At 35.8% G+C, this 14,745-nt stretch overlaps 1 protein-coding gene across 6 annotated transcripts in view; it reads left to right on the forward strand.

Moving 5' to 3' along the window:
* Positions 1–274: 274 nt before the first annotated feature.
* The window catches only part of LOC124174762 (potassium voltage-gated channel subfamily B member 2), a 107,636-nt gene continuing 93,165 nt past the window's right edge, over positions 275–14,745 (forward strand). For 5 of the 6 annotated variants that reach the window (XM_046554214.1, XM_046554216.1, XM_046554217.1 and 2 more), the window contains exon 1: positions 275–810. The gene's annotated coding sequence lies outside the window, so the exon portion shown is untranslated. The remainder of the gene's footprint in view (positions 811–14,745) is intronic. The other variant, XM_046554215.1, reaches the window with a different exon arrangement.

Here is a 14,745-nt window from a genome sequence, read left to right on the forward strand (position 1 = left end):
CTGAACGGTAACACACAACTGAAGTCAAGTAGTGAGATCAAATTTCGCTACCTGAACACTGGACTCCGTTTCTTCTGCAATATACACGTAAAAAAAATTCTCTCATTGTGAGCATAAATTTCGTGACCGCGAAATAAAGCGGAGCTGCGACGGGTTTGCGTATCAAAATTTAGGGTGGTCGAGTCAGGCGAATCAGGCAGGCGCAGCTGGCCCGATTCCAAGTACCGCCTCGACGTCAACGCAGAGCCAGGAGCAGCAACGGCAGCAACCACAAAGCAGCAGCAGCAGCAGCAGCAGTACTCGCAGAAGCAGTAGCAGCACGAGCAGCTGAGTGTCTCAATCGTGCATTTACCCGCTGCTGCTGTCGGAATTTCTGCAGTCATTTAACAATAATTTGGTGTATCGATCTGCCTCGCGCGGCATAGTGTCTCAGTCACGTTTTCGCCGTTGTTATTGGTGTTGTTATTGTTAATATTGTTATTGCTAATCATTTAAATGTTGAAATTGTTATTGTTTACAGCAGCTAGTCAATAGCAGTAGTGGTAGTAGTTAATAATAGAAGTGGCGATGCGAGTCGTATTGTTATACACGATATGTTAATGGTGGAGACTGAAGGTAGATCACTCGATTTATACATCAGGACGGTAACTAATCGATAACTGTTCAGTGGATTGTCGATATTGCATATGACGAATCATAGTGAAAGAAGTTTTTGCGGTATTCGCCCTTGTCCTTTGGAATAATGTGAAATGTGAACAAGTGAATTTTTTTATAACTCTGCAAACATTCCCAGCAGTATTCAAGAGGAAGGTAAATATAAATCGTTACATTAAACTTGTAACGTATATATATATATATATATTATATATATATAAGTGTATATACATATAGAATAAGTATATCCACCCATGCAAAGGCTTCACTGTATAGGTATAATATACGCACGTATGTATGAGAACCTATTTATGAATGGATTACGTGCATTATAGTTATGTGCACTTGATACGTAAGCTTATAATTACACGTATTGGTTATTCACCCCTGGCAAGAATAGTAGCAATAGCGACAATTCTAATAATAATGTCACTCGAACGTAACATCGATTATATGATGTGTATTTAAAAGCGCGACTCATCGTCTGACATTACCTGAAGTATAATATGCATAAAGTTTTTCGGAAGAAACATGGAAAAGTATTTTAAAATAAAACTGCGAAGGGCGTAAAAATTTGAAAAGTCATTTGAATCTTCAGGAAATGGTCAATATTTTTCAGGATAATGCTGCTACAAAGTTGCTTCTGAACGGGATCGATTTCGTGGGTAACCGGGCGAGGCAGAGCGTCCGTCCGTTAAAGGGGCCAAACCAGGGTATATTTTATTACAAGTGTAACATATATACTCAGTCCATACCCTGCACATTGACATTACTGTTTGCTCTTTATACATGTATAAACCCAGCTGCTGTATTAATGTCATGCGATCGTTAAAGCAGTCGGTTTTGCTTTAGAAAAGTTGATGTACTTTATTCGGATAGTACATTGACGTACAGCAGAGAGCTATACAGCTATTGTTAATATTTCGTTGGGGAATTGCATGATATTTTATTCATATAATTATAAATTTTTGATGCAATCACACTAATCTTCGCGTTATGATCATCAAGGTCAAGGCTTGTCAAAATTCATTTCGGTTCTCTTTTTACATTTTTCCGTACGCCTGGCAAGGCGCCCCGGTTCGCCGAGGGCAATCGATACGAGGGTTGTGAATTTGTGTTATTCAGGTCACAGCGTAAGTGTGAGTAGGTCGGACCGTTGACATTCAAATGATTTGTGCGATTTACGCAAAGTTGCTGCTGCTTTTTTCCTTATACTTATGTGTTTTGCGGGTATTCTTAGTTCGTCATATGCTGTTTCTGTCATGCTCAGACTATTTTCATGTCGTTCTCTTTGCAAGTGAGTTAAAGTTACAGAGTTACATTCGATGCCAGGCAATTTATTTATACCTAACTCTCACCTCGTTGTTACTATCGTCAACCCATCACTGCTCGTTGTAAGGAAATAATTTACGTCGCAAGCCAGTATATAATAATACATGTATACCCGTAGAATGCAGCAATTAACAATACAGATTTTATGGCTGTTCGACGCTGCTTAGATTTAATACAATTGTTTGAGTATGGCGACTAAAATTAGTGCAAAATTACTGTGATAAACGAATTCTTCCGGTGGTGCCTTGACTTCACAGTAAAACGAATTAGCTCAGATTACGTTTGTGAGTATTACTGTGCGAATTATTATATGCCTAGGGTTGAAAACCATTTTTTGATTACTCAATTGTTCACCAAGTTTTTTATTTCCCCCTCACTATTATACATCCAATAAAAAATACATTCGTCTCAATCCAATAGTTCCTACAGGTCAACCATGCAACTATTTTTGTTTGCCATTTTCGGGATTTGTGACCTCGAAAATCTTGGCACACTATCTCTCACACAACTCGAACTGTTATTAAATAATCTGGTACACGATTCAAAATTAGCAAATTTTCACTATGAAATTTTACTTAATCACCCCAAAAATTTTTGCATACAAGTTTTCCTTCGATTGAAACGAATCTTAACATATTACCGCACAATGCTGCTTTACGTATGCATTCGAAACAACTCAGAAACATTGCAGGAATATTTAGGTTTGCTGATTCTGGTCAAAATATTAGAAATTCTGCCGTTATGGTATAAACCAGTCGCTACTTCCTGGTCATCGATCACGTATCAGCAATACTATAAAGTTGTTTGTTTATTATTTGTTTTAAACTAATTAGGGTCTAATCGTGAAACACCATTATTCCTACAGCCTCGTACGTCAATGTTTATGAAGTAGTATTATCACGTATATCTACATCTTACGCATTACTTTGATAGTTTAAAGGGGAGGCTCCATCGACCAAAGCAGCTACATGAACATAAGTCGCAGACAGCTGTCGATTTTTTTCTAAGTGTATTTTTGTACTCTGGAAAACATGCCACGGAGTTCGAAGTGGTAAAAAAATATTTGTACGCCGCCGATTTTCTGTATTGGACATAAAGTAAGACAACAAAAATCTGAAAATATTGTTTGTTCGGAATAGTACACTGAACGTGCACTACAAATTTTAGCCCAAAATATTTAAAGCTGGCGAGATGTACTTTAAAGGATGAAAAATGTCATTTTTCGAAGATTTTTTAATGCTACCTTTTTTTTAAACTGTAGAAAATTTCATGTCAAAAGAAAGGTGTTACAATGTTAGTACTTGCCGTGAATAATTGTGGGGATCTATATTTACTCTGCTGAATGTATTGCAATACATGGACCTGTAGTAAACATTGTTTACTAACCAATCTTCACTACGCGGTGAATAAAAAAAAAATTCCAGTCGGGCCACTGAAATTTTCATATCAATTCTGTTATTTTCAAATTATATTGCTGAACGAAAAAAATGTTCAAGTTGAAAGTTGAGTTTTAAAGCAACATATTTATTCGCTATATCACATCATAAACGTGTTGAAATGACACAAATATCGAGAAATAAGTGAATAATTTTAAATACATTAAAATTAAAGTAAATAAAGTACCATTCTTTCTTAGTTTTTTTCTCATGAAGTAAAAAGACCGATTTATAAATCGGTTTACGAGTTACAATTCGTAATTGCATAATCTATTTTCAATAATTCACACCCCTGAAACTATTCACGGTAAGTACCAACATTGTAGAATCTTTTTGCATGAAATTAACTACAGTTTACAAAAAAAAAAGTGGAGGAGACCAAGGCTAGTTGTCACAGTATTTACTCTCTGATTGTTAGAATTTTTTTGTATAAAATTTTTTTCAATTTGAAACATGGGGTATTGTAAATGCATCCATTGCACACCTAGAGTTGATTAGTAGTTGTTCCAAAGCAAGTTTGAATAGGGTTTGTCGAATTTTTTAAAAAAAAGTTTCGGAGGGTGACAACTTCCCATGAGGCGGGGTAAATTGTCCCAAGATTTTTAAATGACAAAAGTGAATAAAAATTGGTGAATAAATTTTTTGGTCCTTTGTTTTGTTGTTTTTGTTTTGAATTGAGAAAACTACGGAAAAGTCGACATGGGGCAAGTTGTCGCGAAATTATTTTTACATGCGGCAACTTGCCCCAACCCGAATTTATATTTAAAAAAGTGCATATCTTGATGATCCGCTATTCAAATATCAAATATATATATATCAAATAAAAGTGACAAGAATCACCTTTCCGATTATCTTATTGCGAAATATCCCAAGGCAGCCAAGAATATGAGAAACAAACATATTTAGAAGATGTAATATAATTACTTACCAGGTCTAATTTCAATGTTTCAATCATTGTAAGGCCGCATATGTGGCGATATTCTAGTTAACAACATTCATTTGTTTCAAACATTGATGTCACGGAGTAGTAGGAAGGAGACACCACTCTGCTATAAAACTTGTCCCCAGTCTTGAGGTAACATAAAATAGTACATTGTGTATCTAGGGCGGAAAGTGAGCGATTGACGCGAGTGCGAGGCTCAGCCCAAACTCGCACGAGCGTATATCGCTTTCCACCCATGGTGCACACGATACTTTTTGTCCACAATCTGTACCGAAAGTTTGCCTTGAGTGCACCAGAGAAGCGGTACACCACTTCATTTTGCACCCGCTCATTTGTCACCGGTCGAGAAAAAGCCACTTTGTGCGCCTTTACATGCATACTTACATTACCCCAAAAACCGAACCTACCTCTGACCGAACGCTGCTTGACTGTTGTCTCCTTCTTGCTATTCCGTGATTGAACTACAACTTTAATCTATAACGCCGCTCATCGCAGCATCTAGCGATGGAGTTATGAATTTTCTGACAATTAACCCGTGTGACAACCATTGACTTAGAGATAGACTGCGTGGTCCACGGACTTATGGACGGAGCCTTTCCCTGCGGGGATGCGGCGAAAGGATGCACACGGATGTGTACGCACGTGCAGTTGTTTGTTATTATTGTATAGGTTAGGTCAGAAGGTAGCCGATCACGGACTGAGAATTCAGAATAATACAACAGGCCTTATTATGTAGCGCCTAACTGCAAAAACAGATCTTTCTCAAATTCACAAAAACAATGTGAAGTCGAAGTAGAGAATAAGGCTACATTTCACCTGTAAGTATAAGTAACGCTTCTAGAACTGTAAATAATGTGAATGCTGTGATTCCAAGTAATGTATTTGTATCTATATTCCTTCAAGTTTTCCGAAAAATATTGAGAGGTGTAGGATATGGCTTATTACGATAGGGTTGACGAACACAAGTGTGCCAAAGTATGCTTATTTATGTTCATGTTATCTTTCACCGGAAACATTCGATCGAACATCTGCTTTCAAAGTTAGGCTGAAAGACGATGCTATTCCAAATGTGAGTTCAATTTATAGTTTTTGAATACAAATATATTTCCGCATGTGAATATAAATCATTTATTTATATAGGTTATAAATACAATAATTTACGAATTATTCAACGCGATGTTTTCTGTTCATTCTGTCATTGTATTATATTGTTTTTTTTTTTGGTTTTTTCTTTGCTTACATTGATACTCAGTAATATTCTGGTTCTATGTCAGGTACTTTCCACCTTTATAAAATGTACGCCGGAATTAAAATTGGATTTAAAAAAAATGTGCTTACCTGCACTGTTTCTTATAAAAAAAGAATTGAAGCTGTGTTCGTACATACCTATACAGTTCGAGGAAATAGTTTATCACAACGATCTGTCCCAAAAACTAATACTACCTAAAGTGAATCGTTTAAACGTGGCGCCCGAAAACTTAGCTCATCAATATGGCCGACGTGCTACCACATGTACTCTCCCCAAGGCTCATACCCCTCGTCGTCAAGCCTAGCTTACGCTCCGTCAGCGCGGTCCGTGCACCGAGTTGAAGCCCTAATCAGAAAGAGAAAGCAACAGCGGGAGCCGACTTCTCACTCTAATCGGTAACTTGGTAGGGGAAAAACATAGCTTGTACAAGCATGCGTGCTTGCCTTATTTGCTTTCCCCGTGGCTGCTCCCCACTCTTCCGACCGTGCAACAGAGAGGTGGGTCTCCCGCTGCTGCTTTCTTTTTTTAATTAGGGCTTCAGCTCAGTGCACGGACCGCGCAGTATATCTCCGTAAGTTTATGGTGACAACTAGCCCCGGCCTCGCCCGCCTCGCCTAGTATCAAAAAATCGTTAAAAGACGACATTTTCGATCCTTCGCAGTGTACTTCCTTCTTCAGTTTTTAATATTATTGGTTGAAGTTTGTTGTGTACATTCAGTTCACTTATGCGAAAAAACAATAGTTTCAGATTTTTGATATCATGCTTTATATCGAATATAGAAAATCGGTGGAGTATAAATCCTTTTTTACCGCTTCGAACTCCATGGCATGTTTTTTTAAGCGCAAAAATACATTTAAAAAAAAAATTTACAGCTATCTGCGACCTAGGCTTCATGTATAACTGTTTTGGTCGTTGGAGCCCCCTTAATTGAATCTACCCGAAACAATGGATGCTAAAGTAAAAGTCTAAGAGGCAGTGGCCAGCAAAGTCACGTCATTTGACCATGCAAATGCTCTTTCTTATTATACTCTCTAAATATAGTTTATAATCGATTTCTAAGTCTGGCTGCCCTTCGGCGTAACCTTCAGCTTGTAGGCGGGGCTGAAAAGGGTAAAAAGAATGAATAAATTCATGTGAAATGAACAAAGGCTGATCTTACGTTTTTTAGTAGGTAATAATGTTTTGATTACGAAATTAATAATGCCAGATTCTTTGGATAGGACCAAAATACCGCCAGGCGACGACAAAAGGGCACGAAAATGTACCCCGCTCAAAGGATAACTTGTTTTTGCGAAATAAATCTTTTATTTTCAACTTTTGACTATAAAAATGGTCGCTCAACTATAGTGGTGAGCAGTAAGTTCTTTGCAAAAGTTGCGTTAATAGCGTGGCAAAAACGGATGACGTCAAGCGAATAAAAGTAAGAGTAAATTGTAACTATGCAATCGAGATCAAAATTAAAGCACAAGCAGATCATCGTATGTTCCAAACGCTTAACTTTTCTGCCATACTGATACGTGATTTGGCAACTCCAATGGGTACCCATTACTTTACATGAAAAATGGAAACACCCTTCCATTGGGTTCAAAGATTAATTATCATCAGCTGAATGAACAAAAATGCTCAACTTTTTTGCAATAGGGACGATCGGATGTTCGCGTTTCTAGTCCTTAATCCTTTCATGCATACATTTTTCCTTACATACACGGTTCTCTTGAAATTTGGCATACGTGGACTTTTGGGGTCGCTGATTACGAACCTGAACTAGAAATTCAAAAATTCGTAATGGCGAATCTAATATGGCTTACGATCAAAAAAAACAAGAAAAATTTTTTGGTGTGTACTCGTATTAAGTTTGTGTAATAATTGGCATTTGGATTTTCATGGTGGATCCGCAGAGAATTCTTTTTTTCGTCCAAAAGTATGAATTTCGACCATTTGGTGACCACATGGTAGCCCAGAATTTGGAAAGAAATCAGAATTCTAAGACTTTTCAAACCAATTGATATAAAATTTGGTACACGACCTTTCGTTTTTAATTCAGATGTATGTGTTTCTGCATCGGTATCGTCCGCCACTTGGAAATTTTTCGCGGATGGTAGTTTATCCCAGTCACTTCTCTTCGAACATCTAACAAACTAATCTGATCTATTAACTCTTTTATTCACACTGGGACGCTCAGTACCCACCTTTTTTTGCAGTTTTTTTATTCATCAAACTATTTTTTTAGTAACATTTGTTGAATTCATGGGTTCCACGTGGACCTTAAAGTATTTTTAAGTCTAAAAAAATTGTAATTTATTTATCTATTCATTGCAAAAATAACACATGTAAGCAAATGGCATGCTGTACGTTTACGTATTCAATAAATCACGTTACTTCATATCACATGTACAAATGCAGTGATAAGTCGTCATTGCTTGTTTGTTTCATCCAACTACGTACATAATAATACCATGATTGTTTTTATTTCATTTCACAATCACCTGGATCATCCTTATTCGATTATGAATCCGTTGGAACAGACAAAAATTAAATTTGTGACACAAAAGATGGTCTACAGTTGCTCGGAAGTTGTCACTCTACGTATCTCGCATTGTCCTGAACCAACTTTCACTGGCCTACCAACAACTAACTTGAATTTGCCTATCTTTCAGCACCACTAACTTTTCCAACAGCATGTCTGATATAATCCCAATACCTTACTTTAAATGGTATGCACTGAGCACAATACTATTCCTAAATCACCTGTAATCATATAAAGCAGACTACAAACTTTATAACCATTCAATTACAGTATAAATGCAATAGTATAAATGTATAGTGACCAGTTGCATGTTTCTCGTTTTGTATGTGATCGATGTTTTGTATATTTTTCTTATCATCAGTCAATTGACAGGAATTATACTCATTGTCAGTCTTAATGACAGTCAAAATCAGGATGTGAGCTTGATGAATGCTTCTGAACCAAGGGATTAGTCACTTACGATATAGAATGGATGTCCTGGATTATATACTACCCACTCGATATGAGAAATCATTAACTTACAGAGCACAACTTGAAAATAGCTATTTTAGGCAACTCAGACTGTAAACTCCAAGGTTGAATATGATGATATCTGTTTCAGGAACATTCAAAATAAACAATATGCAAAACTTGAACCAGTGAAAATACCTGAAATATGAACTGGAATCACTGCCAACTATACGTATAGGTCAACATACCATGAAACAAGGACTCATTTACCAGATCATGACTGATAAGAAGAGAAAATAACATTTTTAATTGAGATGAAGTGACTACTTCCAACTGCAAATAAAACAACAATGTAATCTACAAAGTCTGTTGGAAAAAAGATTGGAAAAAAAAGTTACAAGCAAAACTGGGCAAATATCACATTAAACCAACGTTAACAAAACAGTTTTGTATATAGCGTAGCAATAGGAATAAATAGACAGAATACACAGAAGCATTCTATCAGCTCAGAAAGAAGAAAAATTTTCGTCCAATGTAAATTATTTATAAATCGCCGGAGAATTTGAATTACTCGAGTAAATATAGTTCTGTTAATTGTTATTTCATTTCTCAAAATGTTTTAAATTGCAGAAAAAAGAGTAACAATCTCCATTTCGTTGTATAAAAATGGTATTAATTAAAAAAAAAACTTAGCGTAGTTAACACAAACCTAACGTCACATTAACATATGTCAACAATACATTCATTAGAATTACATTTTATGTAATTTTTGAAGCGATTGTTCTAAATTTCTGATTCACCAGCAACGTGATCACAAATCGGTAAGGTTCATAAACATCTTATGAATAATCTAACGTTAATTAGAGTTATTTACTATTCCTTTTCATTCCTTTGACAGAATGCGTCGTACGCTTGAAATCAAACTGTAATATTTTGAACACATCTTATTCAAAAAAAGTCAACATGAAAATGAATGCACTTTACTTTTTACTTTCAAGTGTGTGCAAATTCCCCAAAATAACATATGTATTTTGAGATCTTGCAACGTAGGTCTGATTGTGAGCATGTGGCATGGATTATTAATTGGTAATTTGGTGTTAAGAGTATAAAAGTGTGTAAAATAAAGTTTTATATTTAGACTGACAAAGGGTATCCCTGGTTAAGAGGGGCCAAATGCCCCTGTTTCGGGATTTTTAAATTACCTGTTCAGAAATGTTTCTTAGGTCAGAAAAACAGGTGCCCAGTGGTTCATAACCACTGAAATAGAGATATACCTATTTCAGTGTTCATAATTCAATAACCCCCTCCACCCGCTCCAGGGGGTGAAAAACGACATTTAATGCATTTCATTTTTTATCTCAAAACTCAATTGACGGATCCGTATGAAAAAAATTATTAATATCCATTACCAAAAGACCCTTTAGGTGAATTAATTTGGCCGTGAAGGGCCACTCCCAAGGTACCGAAAAAACTCAATTTGAGTTAAAAATCGTTATATTTCGAAATCAAGTCGATGTAACAAAACTTTTTTTTCCTTCATTTCATTGCTTCAGGTGTATAGTACCTCTATGAATTATTCCAGAGTTTTGCGAGTGGTGCGCCACGTGGAAAATTGCGATTTATGCACATTTTTACCATTCTTTTACGATTTTGACCATGTCTTAAGGAAAAGTTAATTGAATATCCTTGAAATTGCGAGATTACACTTTCAAGTCATAATATCCCTAACATCCAGCCTCGCCATCTTGTATATGAGAGCTTTGAGTCGGTGAAATGTCTTATTTCAGGGCTGAAAATATTGAATCGTGACAATTTAACATTTTTCTTCCAATTCATTCTTGCCCATAGTAAATTGAGATGGGAATACCGATATTCCTTTTCTACTTGCACTTATGGACACCGTTAATCGCAACAGCTTTTCCTTACGTGTACCTGCTCCTTGTGAAATCGATCCAATACGAATAAGATTTATCAAAGAAAATCCTATTCTGGACAAAAAAAAAACGTCTTTATGCAAACCGTTAACAATCTGTACCACGAATGGGTTTGTTGTAGGTATTGCAAGATCTTTTGAAGCAAACAAAAATGATGCGCACATCTTAAAATATATCTTGAAAAAGGAACATAGACTCAGCAGTATTTTGAAACCAGGAGATTATTTCATTCTAGATACAGGTTTTCGTGATGTTATAGATATTTAAAAAAAGAAAGGTTATCGAGTACTCATACCTGCATTGAAAGGGAATCGGAACCAACTTACGACAGACGAATCCAATGAATCACGTTTTGTTAGCAAAATTCGATGGGTAATTGAAACTGTTCATGGAAATTACAGGACAGAAATACAGACTCTTGCATCATCAGTTCCGGAATAAACTTTTAGCCGTTGCTAAGGCGTACTATTAGTTCGCATGTTTTATTCACAATCTAACTGGCAAACGTCTCAATTCATATGTTGGAAAACTAAATATCATAGTCGACAGAATGAAATTAAAAAGGTACGAGAATAATGTCCTCGTCGAAAAAGTTGCTGCAGCCAACTATAACAGAAAGAGTATGCCCTTTAGTGAAATATCATCTGCGGATTTAAACGGTTTTCCGAAAATCACATTTGAAGATTTGGAATTGTTTTTCACTTGATCCTACCAACTTTCTCAGGCTATATTCTATCTAACATTTCGAATTATAAGATTTCAAGTCAAATTAAGGCATATTAATAGAAAAATGTACGAATGTTATATACATTATGACGAAAATTTTGTTGATATCGACACAATCAAAGGATACCGTTGCAGCTGTGCAAATGGTCTGCGAACAATTGGATGTTGCTCTCATGTGGCTGCTCTTGTGTACCATTTGTTTTACCGCCGGTGTTTATCAAAAATAGTTCAACCCGTGCAAATGTTATCAAAATTATTTGACGTGGAAAATGTTTGTCCCATTATTGATGAGGATAGCGACGAATACTAGATAATTAATTCATATAGAAGACTAGAACGTCGGTTCTGCAAATGTAAAATCTTTTTTTAATTTTAGTTAGTATCATATTTATCACCAATATCTTATTTTATTTTAAAAGTCTGATTTTGAGTTGTTGATAAATTGAAAATCCCAAGGATATTCAGTCAACTTTTCCTTAAGACATGGTCAAAATAGTAAAAAAATGGTAAAAATGTGCATAAATCGCAATTTTCGACGTGGCGCACCACTCGCAAAACTCTGGAATAATTCATAGAGGTACTATACACCTAAAGCTATGAAATGAAGGAAAAAAAAGTTTTGTTACATCGACTTGATTTCGAAATATAACGATTTTTAACTCAAATTGAGTTTTTTCGGTACCTTGGGAGTGGCCCTTCACGGCCAAATTAATTCACCTAAAGGGTCTTTTGGTAATAGATATTAATAATTTTTTTCATACGTATCCGTCAATCGAGTTTTGAGATAAAAAATGAAATGCATTAAATGTCGTTTTTCACCCCCTGGAGCGGGTGGAGGGGGTTATTGAATTATGAACACTGAAATAGGTATATCTCTATTTCAGTGGTTATGAACCACTGGGAACCTGTTTTTCTGACTTAGAAACATTTCTGCACAGGTAATTTAAAAATCCCGAAACAGGCGCATTTGGCCCCTCTTAACCAGGAATACCCTTTGAGTTATGCTTATTGTACTTGACGGTTGAATGAAGTGTTTTTCAAAAAAAAAAAGGGATAAATATATTGATTATTTGTTAAAAAAATTGAAATAGTCGTATGTACGTATAGGTGCGCCAATCGGATCAGCAGTACTGGTATTTTGCGTTCTCATCGTGGTGATCTTAGTGGCGATATCAACTATGAATGGCAAAAAGTATAAAAGTTGTGGTTTACTGACAATTAGTTGATCGGTTACTTGGGACCAACAGTATCATTGCCGCATACTTACAAAAAGTAATGAAGTCTAGGCAAATGTATCGAAAATATAAAAAAATCTGCCAAGTTACCAAAACCACATCACATTAAAGATACAAGAACGACTTAGGTATTGCCAGTTTCCGTCATGAAATTAGGAAAAAACCTCAAGCCCTAGGATCTCTCAGCCAGTCATCGCGAAGTCAGACCTCGCTGTTTCGTATAGTGTTACCGAAACATCAATCCAAGAGCTCCGTACTCGTAGCATAAAGCCCGAAAAATTATTCTTGGATGTGTCGAAGTATAAATAGAACATGTATCAATAGATTTTATTTAAAGCTATTTCCGTAGCGAGATAGTTCACCACCTAGTGTCCGTTTATTGTACTGGTATACTGATATTTACGATGAATATACTTACATATACTCTACTTGCTTCAAAGCATGTGGTGTTTCTTTCACCTCGTCAACAAATTAGTGCAACTGATTCAACCAGTTACACCAAACAAGTTCCGGTTAGATTGATGAAGTTTGGCTTTCAATCGATGTAAATTTTTTGTCGGTTAGATTTATGTGCTTATTTTATTTAAAGTACATAATTGTTTCCGTCAACTAACATGCGACTTAGAGAAACGACACATAAACTTGAAATGAAATGATATTTAGTTGACTCAATTTCGAAAATACATCGAAAGGTTCACTCGAACCAATACTCCATTCGATACAACAAGAAAAGACTTTTGACTCAAGGAATTCATTTGAATAAATCATTTTGACAAACTAACTATATCGAAAGTGTTGAATTAAAGTTATCGTATTTGGAACAAATAAGGGATACTAGATTGGAGTGAATGGACTCCAACAAAATCTGTTTTGTTGGTTCGAAATGTCCTTTCCCTCCGTTTGAAACTTCATTTCTGACAGAGGCTCAAAATGTATTTGTATTTTACTAGATTGTTCTAAACATTTTCTGATTTTAGAGAATTGGCGCGTCGGAAATAGCAAGTTAAATGTACAGATAGAGTTGGTGCCAAAAATTTTAAAGAACTCGGGGTATGTTTGTCGACTACTACTTCTGCATGCAAAATTGCGAAGCAGATCTAAGATCGCAACTTCCGATCTTGAACAATATCCCATATGTATAGTAATACATTGTCCCATATCGATAATAACCAATTTCTGGAGTTTGTTTAAAAAATAATTTCGAAGACCCGCCCGCATAAATAGCATGTAGACCTTAGACCTGTGATCGAATTCTTAAATCACTTGATCGATATGTCGTATATAATAACATAATTTAACCACTTACGATACTTGGTTTCCATCGATGCTCTTACACGTGGTTGGCTTAGACTTGATTTCCGCAGTTGATTGTGATTTTCATACTCATCTTTATAGCCCGGTCAATCTGCATTTAAAATCTTTTGCATTTAAAAAAGTATTGTCCTTGAAAATTACATTATAATAGTTCGTGGAATAGGCCTACTGGCGAAACCACGTAAAAAAAAACACGTCGAGTACACTACCTCATAGGTGGCGTGGAAATGTGTGCATATCATGTATAACGTGACTCTTACAATCGCGATATCTCAGAAATGGTGACTCTTGGAAAAAAAATTATAAAGACCATTTTTGTAGATAATTTGAGGATCTACAACTTTGGTCAAAAGTACTTTTTCGATAAAACTCACCGTTTCCGAAAAAAATCCAAAAGACCTCAAATTTTGACCTTTGACCCCGAATAACTTTTGTAGCGCACATGGGATTAATGGGGACTTTTGAAACTTTCTTTCTCATGGTGAACCCAAGCTCTCCACAAAAATTCAGCTTTCCCCCAATTTTGGCTATTTCAAATGTCTAGATTGACTTGATTGACTGGGCTATTTAACGGTGGAGGGTCGACATGACATAAATGATCATCAAGTCACTACATGAGGTATAAATATCACAATCTCAGTTTCAATCTATGCATTTTACGTAATTCTAAAACACTATTTTACACTTCATTTGCAATCTGCATGTCGTATTTGATGTCTCGTCGTACATTTATTTGTTTACTTATTTGCATATTTGATCTACCCGTGTTTATTTTTTCGTTTATGTAAATTATCTTCTACTGTTGCTCTATATTCATATTGTACAACCTACTTTTTGGGAGAACTTAATTCATAATGTTAAAGTGTGACAATACATTTTTAGGAAAAATCGTTATTTCACGACATGAAGATTGAGTATGAAATTTCAGTTAACTCTAACGAAAC

The sequence above is a fragment of the Neodiprion fabricii genome, chromosome 2 (genome assembly GCF_021155785.1).
Source record: "Neodiprion fabricii isolate iyNeoFabr1 chromosome 2, iyNeoFabr1.1, whole genome shotgun sequence".
In the NCBI taxonomy this organism is placed as follows: domain Eukaryota; kingdom Metazoa; phylum Arthropoda; class Insecta; order Hymenoptera; family Diprionidae; genus Neodiprion; species Neodiprion fabricii.